We start from the raw sequence: 14,037 nt of genomic DNA, 5'->3' as shown, positions 1-14,037 counted from the left end.
AGAGCAGAGCGGCCGCGTCTGGGAGAACTCAAAGTGTCACATGACAGGAAAACAAGCAAGTGATTGGTTGGTGGATATTTTGCTTATCTTCAAAACTTGTGTAATTTAACAGCCATTGAAAGGTTTTATTCATTGTGGTAAGGTTTACCAGCCGTGTTTATTAACAATAAATTAGTTAAGATTAGATTAATTAACACATAATAAAGATCACAGGGCAGGTGATGTGTTGCAACTGCAGAATGTGGGAAAATGCAAAATACTGCAGATGCTGGAAATCTGAAACAAAAACAAAAATTGCTGGAAACCTCAGGTCTGACAGCATCTGCAGAGAGGAACACAGGGTTAATTTTCGAGTCCGCATGACTCTTCTTCAGAACGAAAGAGAAGTAAAATTGTGGTGAAATATATACTGTTTAAGGGGGTGGGACAGGTGAAGCTGAATAGCTGGATTATAAATAATAATAAAAATAAGTGGGAGAAAAAATTATTTCCATTTTTATTCAGTGTTTTATCCCCACCTTTTAGCCTATTTCAATCTTTTTTCCCCACACCGTCCCCTCCCCCCACCCTCCCCCCCACCCGCCCCCACCCTCCCCCCGACCCTCCCCCAACCCTCCCCCCACCCCCACCAGGGCCATTTGTCACTTGCTCGTCCTGCTTTCTACTCTTAATGTCACCATTAGCACCTCCTTTAGCCAGTATCACCACCATCAACACCCCTTTGACCTTCTGTTTATGACATCTTTCGCAATCTCTCCTTTGCCTCCACCTATCACAGGCCTTCTATCCAGCTTCACCTGTCCCACCTCCCTTAAACAGTGTATATTTCACCACATTTTTACCTCTCTTTAGTTCAGAAAAAGAGTCATACGGACTCGAAACATTAATTCTTTCTCTGAATGCTGTCAGACTTGCTGAGTTTTTCCAGCACTTTTTGTATTTGTTGCAGTATGTGGGAGCTCCTGGCCACTGTAATTCATGGCAACCATGTCTGCAGTAAGTGTCTGTAGCTTGAGGAGTTTCAGCACAGAGTCACTGAGCTGGGGGCTGAGCTGCAGACATTGCGATGCATCAGGGAGGGGGCAGGTTACCTGAACACTTTATACCAGAAGGCAGTCACACCTCTTAGAATCACAGAATCACACAGTGCAGAAGAGGCGCTTTGGCCCATTGAGTCTGCACCACAGAAGATAGGGTCTTCTGATTTGGTCTGTGGTCAGGAGGGTGTAACTGCGAGTGAGTAAGGATATGGGGGCCCAGAAGGTAAAAGTGGAGGAACCTCAGCCTCTGCAAGTTCGAGGTTCTTGCAGCCTTTATGGATGCAGATGGTAGCTGCAGAGTGGATGAGCAAACTGACCATGTCACTGTGGTATAGGAAGCCATTCAGGCAGGGGGGGAGTTAACAGGAATGTAGTGGTAGTTGGGGATATTATAGTCAAGGGGGCAGACACAGTTTTCCACAGCTGAGAGCAGGAGTCCAGGCAGCTATGTGGCCCGCCCGGTGCCAGGGTTATGAACATATGAAATTGGAGCAGAAGTATGCCATTCGGCCCCTCAAGCCTAGTCCATCAATCAATAAGATCATGGCTGATCTGTTTGTGTTTCAAATTCCACGTTCCCATCTACCCCCAATGACCTTTGATTCCCTTGCCTAACAAGAATCTATCTACCTCTGCCTTAAAAATATTCAATGTCCTCGCCTCCACCACCTTTTGAGGCAGAGAGTTACAAAGCTGCACAACCCTCTAGGAGAAAAAATTTCTCCTCATCTCTGTCCTAAAAGGGCGACCCCTTATTTTAAAACAGTGCCCCCTAGTTCTGGACTCACCCACAAGAGGAAACATCCTTTCCACGTCCACCTTGTCAAGGCCATTCAGGATCTTGTATACTTCAATTAAACCACCCCTCACTCTTCTAACCTCCAGTGGAAATAAGCCCAGTCTGTCCAGCCTTTCCTCACAAGATTGTTCCAGGTATCAATCTAGTAAACCTCCCCTGAACCGCCTCCAATGCATTTACATCCTTCCTTAAATAAGGAGACCAAAACTGCGCACAATATTTAAGATGTGGTCTTACCTGCCCTTATGTTCAATCCCTCTCATAATAAAGGATAGCATTCCATTAGCCTTCTTAATTACTTGCTGTACCTGCATATTAATATTTTATGATTTGCACTAGAACACCTAGATTCCTCTGCAGCTCAGAATTATGCAGCCATTCTCCATTTAAGTAATACTCTGCTTTTTTTATTCTTCCTGCCAAAGTGAACAACTTCACATTTTCCCACATTAAACTCCATTTGCCAGATCTTTACCCACTCACTCAACCTATCTATATCCATCTGCAACCTCCTCATTTCCTCTTCAAAACGTACTTTCCTGCCTATCTTTGTGTCATCTGTAAATTTAGCTACCATGCCTCATCTAAGTCATTGATATAAGTTGTAAAAAGTTGGGGACCCAGCACAGACCCCTGTGGGACACCACTAGACACATCCTGCCATTCAGAAAAAGACCCATTTATGCATACTCTCTGTTTTCTGCCAGCCAGCCAATCTTCTGTCCACGCTAATATGTTACCCCTATACCATGAGATTCTATTTTCCGCAATAGCCTTTGATGTGGCACATTATCAAATGCCTTCTGGAAATCCAAGTACAGTACATCTACAGGGTCCCTTTTATCCACAGCACATGCTACCCCTTCAAAGAACTATGGATACCCCTTCTATGGATATCATTAATCTTCAATCTTTCAAAGTAGTTTCCCTTTCACAAAAGCATGCTGACTCTTACCTTGAGTTTCTCTAAGTGCCAAGCTTTAACCTCCTTAATGATCGATTCCAACACCCTCTACTCTACAAAAACAGAATTACCTGGAAAAACTCAGCAGGTCTGGCAGCATCGGCGGAGAAGAAAAGAGTTGACGTTTCGAGTCCTCATGACCCTTCGACAGAACTTGAGTTCGAGTCCAAGAAAGAGTTGAAATATAAGCTGGTTTAAGGTGTGTGTGTGGGGGGCGGAGAGATAGAGAGAGAGAGAGAGAGAGGTGGGGGGGGGTGGTTGTAGGGACAAACAAGCAGTGATAGAAGCAGATCATCAAAAGATGTCAACAACAATAGTACAATAGAACACATAGGTGTTAAAGTTAAAGTTGGTGATATTATCTAAACGAATGTGCTAATTAAGAATGGATGGTAGGGCACTCAAGGTATAGCTCTAGTGGGGGTTTTTTTTAATAATGGAAATAGGTGGGAAAAGGAAAATCTTTATAATTTATTGGGAAAAAAAGGAAGGGGGAAACAGAAAGGGGGTGGGGATGGGGGAGGGAGCTCACGACCTAAAGTTGTTGAATTCAATATTCAGTCCGGAAGGCTGTAAAGTCCCTAGTCAGAAGATGAGGTGTTGTTCCTCCAGTTTGCGTTGGGCTTCACTGGAACAATGCAGCAAGCCAAGGACAGACATGTGGGCAAGAGAGCAGGGTGGAGTGTTAAAATGGCAAGCAACAGGGAGGTTTGGGTCATTCTTGCGGACAGACTGCAGGTGTTCTGCAAAGCGGTCACCCAGTTTACGTTTGGTCTCTCCAATGAAGAGGAGACCACATTGGGAGCAACGAATGCAGTAGACTAAGTTGGGGGAAATGCAAGTGAAATGCTGCTTCACTTGAAAGGAGTGTTTGGGTCCTTGGACGGTGAGGAGAGAGGAAGTGAAGGGGCAGGTGTTGCATCTTTTGCGTGGGCATGGGGTGGTGCCATAGGAGGGGGTTGAGGAGTAGGGGGTGATGGAGGAGTGGACCAGGGTGTCCTGGAGGGAGCGATCCCTACGGAATGCCGATAAGGGGGGTGAAGGGAAGATGTGTTTGGTGGTGTCATCATGCTGGAGTTGGCGGAAATGGCGGAGGATGATCCTTTGAATGCGGAGGCTGGTGGGGTGATAAGTGAGGACAAGGGGGACCCTATCATGTTTCTGGGAGGGAGGAGAAGGCGTGAGGGCGGATGCGCGGGAGATGGGCCGGACACGGTTGAGGGCCCTGTCAACGACCGTGGGTGGAAAACCTCGGTTAAGGAAGAAGGAGGACATGTCAGAGGAACTGTTTTTGAATGTAGCATCATCGGAACAGATGCGACAGAGGCGAAGGAACTGAGAGAATGGGATGGAGTCCTTACAGGAAGCGGGGTGTGAGGAGCTGTAGTCGAGATAGCTGTGGGAGTCGGTGGGTTTGTAATGGATATTGGTGGACAGTCTATCACCAGAGATTGAGACAGAGAGGTCAAGGAAGGGAAGGGAAGTGTCAGAGATGGACCACGGGAAAATGATGGAGGGGTGGAGATTGGAAGCAAAATTAATAAATTTTTCCAAGTCCCGACGAGAGCATGAAGCAGCACCGAAGTAATCATCGATGTAACGGAGAAAGAGTTGTGGAAGGGGGCCGGAGTAGGACTGGAACAAGGAATGTTCCACATACCCCATGTTGCAGTCCTGCTCCAGCCCCCTTCCACAACTCTTTCTCCGGTACATCGATGATTACTTCGGTGCTGCTTCATGCTCTCGTCGGGACTTGGAAAAATTTATTGATTTTGCTTCCAATCTCCACCCCTCCATCATTTTCACGTGGTCCATCTCTGACACTTCCCTTCCCTTCCTTGACCTCTCTGTCTCAATCTCTGGTGATAGACTGTCCACCAATATCCATTACAAACCCACCGACTCCCACGGCTATCTCGACTACAACTCCTCACACCCCGCTTCCTGTAAGGACTCCATCCCATTCTCTCAGTTCCTTCGCCTCCGTCGCATCTGTTCCGATGATGCTACATTCAAAAACAGTTCCTCTGACATGTCCTCCTTCTTCCTTAAACGAGGTTTTCCACCCACGGTCGTTGACAGGACCCTCAACCGTGTCCGGCCCATCTCCCGCGCATCCGCCCTCACGCCTTCTCCTCCCTCCCAGAAACATGATAGGGTCCCCCTTGTCCTCACTTATCACCCCACCAGCCTCCGCATTCAAAGGATCATCCTCCGCCATTTCCGCCAACTCCAGCATGATGACACCACCAAACACATCTTCCCTTCACCCCCCTTATCGGCATTCCGTAGGGATCGCTCCCTCTGGGACACCCTGGTCCACTCCTCCATCACCCCCTACTCCTCAACCCCCTCCTATGGCACCACCCCATGCCCACGCAAAAGATGCAACACCTGCCCCTTCACTTCCTCTCTCCTCACCGTCCAAGGACCCAAACACTCCTTTCAAGTGAAGCAGCATTTCACTTGCATTTCCCCCAACTTAGTCTACTGCATTCGTTGCTCCCAATGTGGTCTCCTCTTCATTGGAGAGACCAAACGTAAACTGGGCGACCGCTTTGCAGAACACCTGCAGTCTGTCCGCAAGAATGACCCAAACCTCCCTGTTGCTTGCCATTTTAACACTCCACCCTGCTCTCTTGCCCACATGTCTGTCCTTGGCTTGCTGCATTGTTCCAGTGAAGCCCAACGCAAACTGGAGGAACAACACCTCATCTTCCGACTAGGCACTTCACAGCCTTCCGGACTGAATATTGAATTCAACAACTTTAGGTCGTGAGCTCCCTCCCCCATCCCCACCCCCTTTCTATTTCCCCCTTCCTTTTTTTTCCAATAAATTATAAAGATTTTCCTTTTCCCACCTATTTCCATTATTAAAAAAAACCCCCCACTAGAGCTATACCTTGAGTGCCCTACCATCCATTCTTAATTAGCACATTCGTTTAGATAATATCACCAACTTTAACTTTAACACCAATGTGTTCTATTGTACTATTGTTGTTGACATCTTTTGATGATCTGCTTCTATTTCTGCTTGTTTGTCCCTACAACCACACCGCCCCCCCCAACCTCTCTCTCTCTCTATCTCTCCACCCCCCACACACACACCTTAAACCAGCTTATATTTCAACTCTTTCTTGGACTTGAACTCAAGTTCTGTCGAAGGGTCATGAGGACTCAAAACGTCAACTCTTTTCTTCTCCGCCGATGCTGCCAGACCTGCTGAGTTTTTCCAGGTAATTCTGTTTTTGTTTTGGATTTCCAGCATCCGCAGTTTTTTTGTTTTTAACCCTCTACTCTACAATCGTCAAGCTAACTGGCCTATAGTTTCCTGTTTTCTGCCTCCCTCCCTTCTTGAATAGAGGAGTTACATTTGCTACTTTCCAGTCCGATGGAACTTTTCCAGAATCTGGCGAATTTTGGAAAATTAACACCAACCCACCTACCACCTCATTAGCCATCTCTTTTAAGACCCTAGGATGAAGTCCATCAGCACCCGGAGACTTGTCAGCCCACAGCTCCAGCAGTTTGCTCAGTACCTCTTCCCTACTGATTGTAATTTCACCAAGTTCCCCTCTCCCCTCCACCTCCTGATTTACAGCTATTACTGGAATGTTTTTTATATCCTCTATAGTGAACACACAAGCAAAATATTTGTTCATTTCATTCACCATTTCCTTATTATCTACTATGACCTCTGCACTGTCACTCTCAAGAGGACCAACACTCACTTTACTTACTCTTTTCCTTTTTAAATACCTGTAAAAACTCTTCCTATCTGTTTTTACATTTCTAGCTAGCTTCCTCTCATACTCTAATTCCTTTCTTCTGATTAAAGGAAGGATAGGATTTCACCGGAGGGGGTGCAGAGGAGATTCACCAAGATGTTGCCTGGGAGGAACATTTAATTAAGATAAGAGGTTGGATTGACTTGGGTTGTTTTCATTGGAGCAGAGAAGACTGAGGGGCAACCTGATCGAGGTGTACAAGATTATGAGGGGCATGGACAGGGTGGATAGGGAGCAGCTGTGCCCCTTAGTTGAAGGGTCAGTCACAAGGGGACATAAGTTCAAGGTGAGGGGCAGGAGGTTTAGGGGGGATGTGAGGAAAAACTTTTTTACCCAGAGGGTGGTGACGGTCTGGAATGCACTGCCTGGGAGGGTGGTGGAGGCGGGTTGCCTCACATCCTTTAAAAAGTACCTGGATGAGCACTTGGCACATCATAACATTCAAGGCTATGGGACTAGTGTTGGTAAATGGGATTAGGTAGGTAGGTCAGGTGTTTCTCAGGTGTCAGTGCAGACTCGATGGGCCGAAGGGCCTTTTTTGCACTGTGTTATTTTGTGATTCTGTGACTAACCTTTTAGTTATTCTCTGCCATTCTTTATATTCTACCAATCATCTGACTTACCACTCATCTTTGCAGTTTTATATGCTTTTTCCTTAAGTTTGATGCTTTCCTTAACTTCTTTAGTTAACCATGGACAATGGATTCTCCGCTTGGAATTTTTATTTATAGTAGGAGTATATTTATTTAGAGTAGTCTGAAATATCCCATGAAATATCTGTCACTGCTTCTTTATTGATCAACCCATAGTCTAGTATCCCAGTTTACTTCAACTAGCTCAGCTTTCATCCCCACATAGTTACCTTTACTTAAGTTTAAAATACTAGTCTTAGACCCACTCTTCCCTCTTTCAAACTGGATGTAAAATTCAATCATGTTGGGTTACTGCTACCTAGGGCTGCCTTTACTCTGAGGTCATTAATATAATCCTGTCACATTACACAATACCAAATCTAATATAATCTGCTTTCTGGTTGGTTCCAGAATGTGCTACTCTAAAAAACTATCTCGAACGCATTCTAAGAACTCCTCATCTGGGCTACCACTGCCAATGTGACCTTCAGGAAATCTGCTCAGGGCTGGAGAGGAACTTGCAGTGGGAGAGGGAGGATCCAGTTGTCATGGTCCATGTAGGCACCAACGATATAGGTAGAACTAGGGAAGAAGTTCTGCTGAGGGAGTTTGAGCAGCTTGGGTTAAATTAAAATATAGACCCTCTAAAGTAATAATCCCTCGATTACTAGCTGAGCCACAAGCAAATTACTGTAAAGTAAATCAGATTAGAGAGTTAAATATGTAGCTCAAAGATTGGTGTGGGTGAAATGGGTTTTGATTCATGGGGCACTGGTACAAGTACCGAGGAGAATGGAGGCTGTACCGTTGGGATGGTCTGCACCTGAACCATGCTGGGACCAGTGTTCTGGTGAATTGCATAACTAGGATGGTAGAGAGGACTTTAAATTAAATAATGGGATCAATTTTGGGAAGACTGATAAATTAAATAGAGAAGACAAGGCAAAAGAGCAAGGTATGAATAGGGGAAATGATGATCAGAGTGTGACAGGAAGGGATAGAGTGTGTAAACCTGACAGGGCACCAGCAGATAAGGCTAGAGGTTAAAAAAATAGTAAAATGACTGAACTAAAGGCTGAATGCACATAACGTTTGTAACAAAACCGATGAATTGACAGCACAAATAAAAATAAATATGTATGATCTGATAGCCATTACAGAGACATGGCTGCAGGATGACAAAGACTGGGACCTGAATATTCAAGGGTACATGATATTTAGGAAGGACAGGAAGCTAGGAAAAGGTGGAGGGGTAGCTCTGTTAATTTAGGATGACATTGGTACAACAGAGAGAGAAATGACCTTAGTTCTAAAGATCAAGATGTAGAATCAGCTTTTGTAGAGGTGAGAAATAGTACATGTAAGAAGTCACTTATGGGAGTAGTTTATAGCGCCCCACCCCCCAACAGGACAGGGTATTACAGGAAGAAAGGTATGGTGATAATCATGGGTGATCTTAATCTATATATAGACTGGACAAATCAAATTGGAGAAATCAGATTTGCAAAGGTAGCCTGGAGTGTTTTCAGGACAATTACTGAGAGCAGTATGTTTTAGCACCAACCAGAGAGCAGGCATCTGGTAATGTGCAATGAGACAGGATTAATTAATGAGCTCATTAATGAAGACGCCCCTAGGTAGCAGTGATCATAATATGATTGAATTTCATATTCAGTTTGGGGGAGAGAGGATTGGATCTAAGACTCGTGTTTTAAATTTAAATCAGGGTAATTATGAGGGTACACCACATCATGAAGACAAAGTGAACTGGGAAATTAGTTTCAGAGGTAGGTCAATACAGATGCAGACATTTAAAGAGATATTTCAGGATACTCAGAAAAAATACTTTTCAGTGAGAAAGAAGATTCTAAAGGAAGGACACACCGTCATTTTACATATATATATATGTATTCATGGGAATGTGGGCATCACTGGCTAGGCCACCATTTATTGCCCTTGTTCTGAGGGCATTTAAAAGGCAGCTGCATTGCCAATGGTCTAAAGTCACATGCTAAGGACAGGAGCTTTCCTTCCCTAAAGGAGCATTACAACAATTAGCAATTGTTTCATCAGACTTTTTAATTCCAGATTTCTACTGAATTCAAATTTCCCATCTGCCACATAGGATTCAAACCTGCATCCCCAGAGCATTACCCTGGGTCTCTGGAATACTAGCCCAGTGTCAATACCGCTATTGCCACCACCATCCCCCTGTGGCCAACTAAGGAAGTTAAAGATAGTATCAAATTGAAAGAAAAAGCAAAGAATTCTGCAAAGGTGAATGGCAGGTCAGCAGGTTGGACAGAATATAAAGGACAGCAAAGAATGACTGTAAGATTAATAAGGAAGGATAAATTAGAGTATGAGAGAAAGCTAGCTAGAAATATTAAAACAGGTAGTAAGAGTTTCTATGGGTATTGAAAAAGGGAAAAAGTAAAGTGAGTGTTGGTCCTCCAGAGAGTGAGAATGGGGAATTAATAATGGAAAAATAAGGAAATGGCAGATTATCTGAACAGATATTTTGTGTCTGTCTTCACTGTAGACGATACAAATAACATCCCAGAAATGTGTGAATTAGGAGGTGAAAGGGAGGGAGGAACTGAAAACAATTACAATCACCAGGGAAAGGGGACTGAGAAAATTATTAGAACTAAAAGCTGACAAGTCCCCAGGTCCTGATGGACTTCTTCCTCGGGTCTTAAAGGAAGTGGCTGCTGAGGTAGTAAATGCCTTGGTTTTAATTTTCCAAAATTCCCTTGATTCTGAAAATGTCCCATCAGATTAGAAAATAGCAAATGCAACTCCTCCATTTAAGAAAGGAGGGAGACAGAAAGTAGGAAACTACAGGCAGTTAGCTTAACATCTGACATAGGGAACTTGCTGGAATCTATTGTTAAAGAGATTATAGTGGGACACTTAGAAAATCTCAGTGCAATTAAGCAGAGTCAACATGGTTTTGTGAAAGGGAAATCATGTTTGACTAATTTATTAAATTTCTTTGATGTAATAGCAAGCAATGTGGCTAAGGGGGAACCTGTGAAATGGTGCTGAACATTGTGCAATCATCAGTGAATATCCTCATTTCTGTCTTTGTGATGGAAGGAAGGTCATTGATGAAGCAGCTGAAGATGGTTGGGCCTAGGAAATGCATCCAAGGGTACTGAGTCAAGTGAGAATGGAAATTGCAGACGCACAAGTGATAATCTTCCCGTCATCCTTAGGCCCAGGGGTGATGCCAAAGAACTGGAGAATTACAAATGTTACACCCTTGTTCAAAAAATGGTGTAAAGATAAACCCAGCAACTAAAGGCTGGTCAATTTAACTTGAGTGGTGGGGAAACTTCTAGAAACAATAATTCAAGACAGATAATAATCACAATGACAAATGTGGGTTAATTAAGGAAAGCCAACATGGATTTCTTAAGGCAAAATCATGTTTAACTAACTTGCTGGAGTTTTTTGAAGAGGTAACAGGGACGGTTGATGAGGGTAATGCTGTTGATGTGGCGGACATGGACTTCCAAAAGGTGTTTGATTCAGTGCCACACAACAGACCTGTGAGCAAAGTTATAGCTCATGGAATAAAAGGGACAGTAGCAACATGGATATGGAATTGGCTGAGGGACAGGAAATGGAGAGTAGTGGTTAATGAATGTTTGCAATGGTTTTTGGGCTGGAGGAAGGTTTGTCATGGATCTCCTCAGCAGTCAGTGTTGGGACCCTTGCTTTTCCTGGTATATATTAATAATCTCGACCTGCATTTACAGGGGATGATTTCAAAGTTTGCAGATGGTACAAAATTCAGAAGAATTGTGAACTGTGAGGAGGTTATTGTAGAAATTCAAAAGGACATAGACAAGTTGGTGGAATGGGTGGACAGGTGGCAGATGAAGTTCAATGCAGATAAGTGTGAGGTGATTCATATTGAAGAACGTGAAGAGATAACATAAAATAAAGGGTACAATTCTAAAGAGGATGCAGGAGCAGAGGGACCTGGGTGTATATGTGCATTAGTCAATGAAGGTGGCAGGACAGATTGAGAGCACGGTTGATAAAACATACAGTATCCTAGGTTTTATTAATAGGGCAGGGAGCAGGGAGGTTATGGTGAAATTATATAAGTACTAGTTTGGCCTCAGCTGGAGTATTGCGTCCAGTTCTGGGTGCCGCACTTTAGGAAATATGTGAAGGCATTGGAGAGAGTGCAGAAAAGATTCATGAGAATGGTTCCAGGGGTAAGGAACTTCAGTTATAAAAATAGATTGGAGAAATTAGGACTATTTTCCTTAGAGAAAAGAAGGTTGAGGGGAGATTTGATAGAGATGTTCAAAATCTTGAGGGGTCTGGACAGAGTAGGGAGGGAGAACTGTTCCCACTTGTGACAGGATTGAGAATGAGAGGGCACAGAGTTAAAGTAACCAGTAAAAGAAGCAATAGTGATGTGAGGAAAAACTTTTTCATGCAGTGAGTGGTTAGGGTTTGGAATGCACTGCCTGAGAGTGTGGTGGAGGCAGGTTCAAATGAAGTATTCAAAAGGGAATTAGACTGTTATTTGAAAAGAAAGAATGTGCAGGGCTTTGGAGAGAAGGTTGGAGAATGGAAGTAGGTGAGTTGCTCATTTGGAAAGCCAGTGCAGACACAATGGGCTGAATGGCCTCCTTCTGTGTGAGTGTGTGTGTGAGAGGGAAAGAGAGTGAGTGAGAATGAGAGTGTGTGTGGGTGAGAGAGAGAGAGTGAGAGTGAGAGTGTGTGAGAGAGAGAGAGGGAGTATGTGACTGAGAGAGACAGAGGGAGAGAGAGTGTGTGAGTGAGAGAGAGAGAGGGAGAGAGAGTGAGTGTCTGGCTCACTCCCAATCTCAGGGTTCTCACTCACCCCATCCCCACACACCAACACATACTCACTCCACTCACAGTGAGTGAGGGTGACGGTGAGTGAGCGAGACCCTCTCAGACTAATAATAGTCATCTTTATTAATTACTCTTTTTTTTGAATCAATGATTTATTGCTTTGACATTGCTTTATTTTTGCTCAGCAAGTTGGTTCTTTTCTTCATGCCTCAACATTTAAAAAAATTCTTGTTTAATTTTGCGCCAAACCTTAATTTTCAAAAATTTGCTCATTAGCCCCTGGAGTGAGGCAAACATTGAAATGTGGCCCCTCGCGAAGGGGCAAAGAGGCTGCAGCAAGCCTGGTGTAGAGGAAGGAAATGACAGAGAAGTTCAAGAAGTACAGCAAAAGCAAAATACTGTGGATGCTGGAAATCTGAAATAAGAACGATAAATACTGGAAAAGCTCAACAGGTTAGGCAGCATCTGTGCAGAGAAACGGGGTTAACGTTTCAAGTTGATGATCTTTCATCAGAGCTGAAGAAAGATAGAATTGTAAGAGTTTTTAAGCCAGTGGCAGGAGTGGAGTGGCGGTGGGTGGGGGGGGGTGGGTGTTGCGGGGGGGGGTGCAGTGTGGAGCGGTGGGTGCTGGGGAACAGGAAGAACAAAGGAGAAGTGTGGTAATCTGAGGTGTAATACACCTTTAAGAGAATGTGAGCAGATTGACTGTGTCACTGTGAGACCCGATAGCTGTGTAGCACGGGCTACAATGTTAATGTTAATCTAGGGTAGGGTGTGGTTGGAGAAGCACACATGTTAATGCTCTGTTGTCTGTGTAAGTAAATAGCATGTGCCTCATTTCTTATGGATCTCTGCCTCTGCAGTGTATTGTTGACTCACCTGCCGACAGATAAGCATGAAACAGTTTGTGAGCAAAGCGACCCCATAGCAAAATATAACAACTGGCTTCGAGACAAAACACGACCAGTCGATCTCACCAAGGAAAGCCACGAAAACTCAACTGAGGTGAATCAGCTGTGCCTTGTGGGCCAATTGTAAGTACAGCGTCACCATAGTCGTCAAAGTTATCTTCCTCCAGTCTGCCACAATTTGGCCGCATTGAACTGTTTGATCAGACCACCAATGACTGGTTCACGTTATATTGAATGCCTTGCATTTTTCTTTTTGGCCAACGATATATCAGGGGAGGAGAAGAGGCGAGCAATCTTCTTATCGACATGTGGCAGTAAAACATACGGCCTAATTCGTAGTCTAATGGCACCCAACACTCCAGATTCCAGAAGTTGGTGAATCTATTGAAAAGGCACTTTCAGCCGAAACCCTCAGTAACAATGCAATATTTTAAGTTCAATTCGAGGTGTCTCGCCCCTGGAGAGATAGTCGCTTGCTATGTAGCAGCCTTAAAACAGCTGACAGAGCACTGAGAGTTCGGGGCGTTGATTAATAGCATGTTAAGAGACCGATTAGTGTGAGGGATTAACGAAGATACCGTTCAAAAAAGGTTGTTGTCAGAAATGAATTTAGGCTTCAGCAAGATGCTGGAGTTGGGTTAGGATTAGGTTTAGGGTTAGGGAAGGTAGGAAACAGCCGCTATTAACATACCAGCAAAAAGCAATAGTTTAATGAATAAAACCCACATTAATAATAGCAGAAATGAAACCAGACAGTCTACAAACAAACGACAATTTAAAAGAAGCAAGTGTTTCTACTGCCATTGCAATGGGCACATTATGTGATATTGTAAGGACAGATTGAGGCAAAATTTCAAACAAAAAGATAGAAGTCATGAAATTCATTTAATAGACCATAAGACATAGGAGCAGAAGTAGGCCATTTGGCCCATCGAGTCTGCTCCGCCATTCAATGAGATCCTGGCTGATCTGAGAATCCTCAACTCCACTTTCCTGCCTTTTCCCCATAACCCTTGATTCCTTTACTGATTAATCTGTTTACCTCAGCCTTGAAT

The 14,037-nt window shown here is 44.0% G+C and overlaps 1 protein-coding gene across 1 annotated transcript in view; it reads right to left on the bottom strand.

Annotated features, from left to right (window-relative positions):
• The window catches only part of cdh15 (cadherin 15, type 1, M-cadherin (myotubule)), a 51,363-nt gene that overhangs the window by 13,889 nt on the left and 23,437 nt on the right, over positions 1–14,037 (bottom strand). The window lies entirely within an intron of this gene.

Source organism: Carcharodon carcharias, chromosome 7 (assembly GCF_017639515.1).
Source record: "Carcharodon carcharias isolate sCarCar2 chromosome 7, sCarCar2.pri, whole genome shotgun sequence".
NCBI classification, from domain to species: Eukaryota; Metazoa; Chordata; class Chondrichthyes; order Lamniformes; family Lamnidae; genus Carcharodon; species Carcharodon carcharias.
This window is presented reverse-complemented; position numbering and strand designations above follow the sequence as displayed.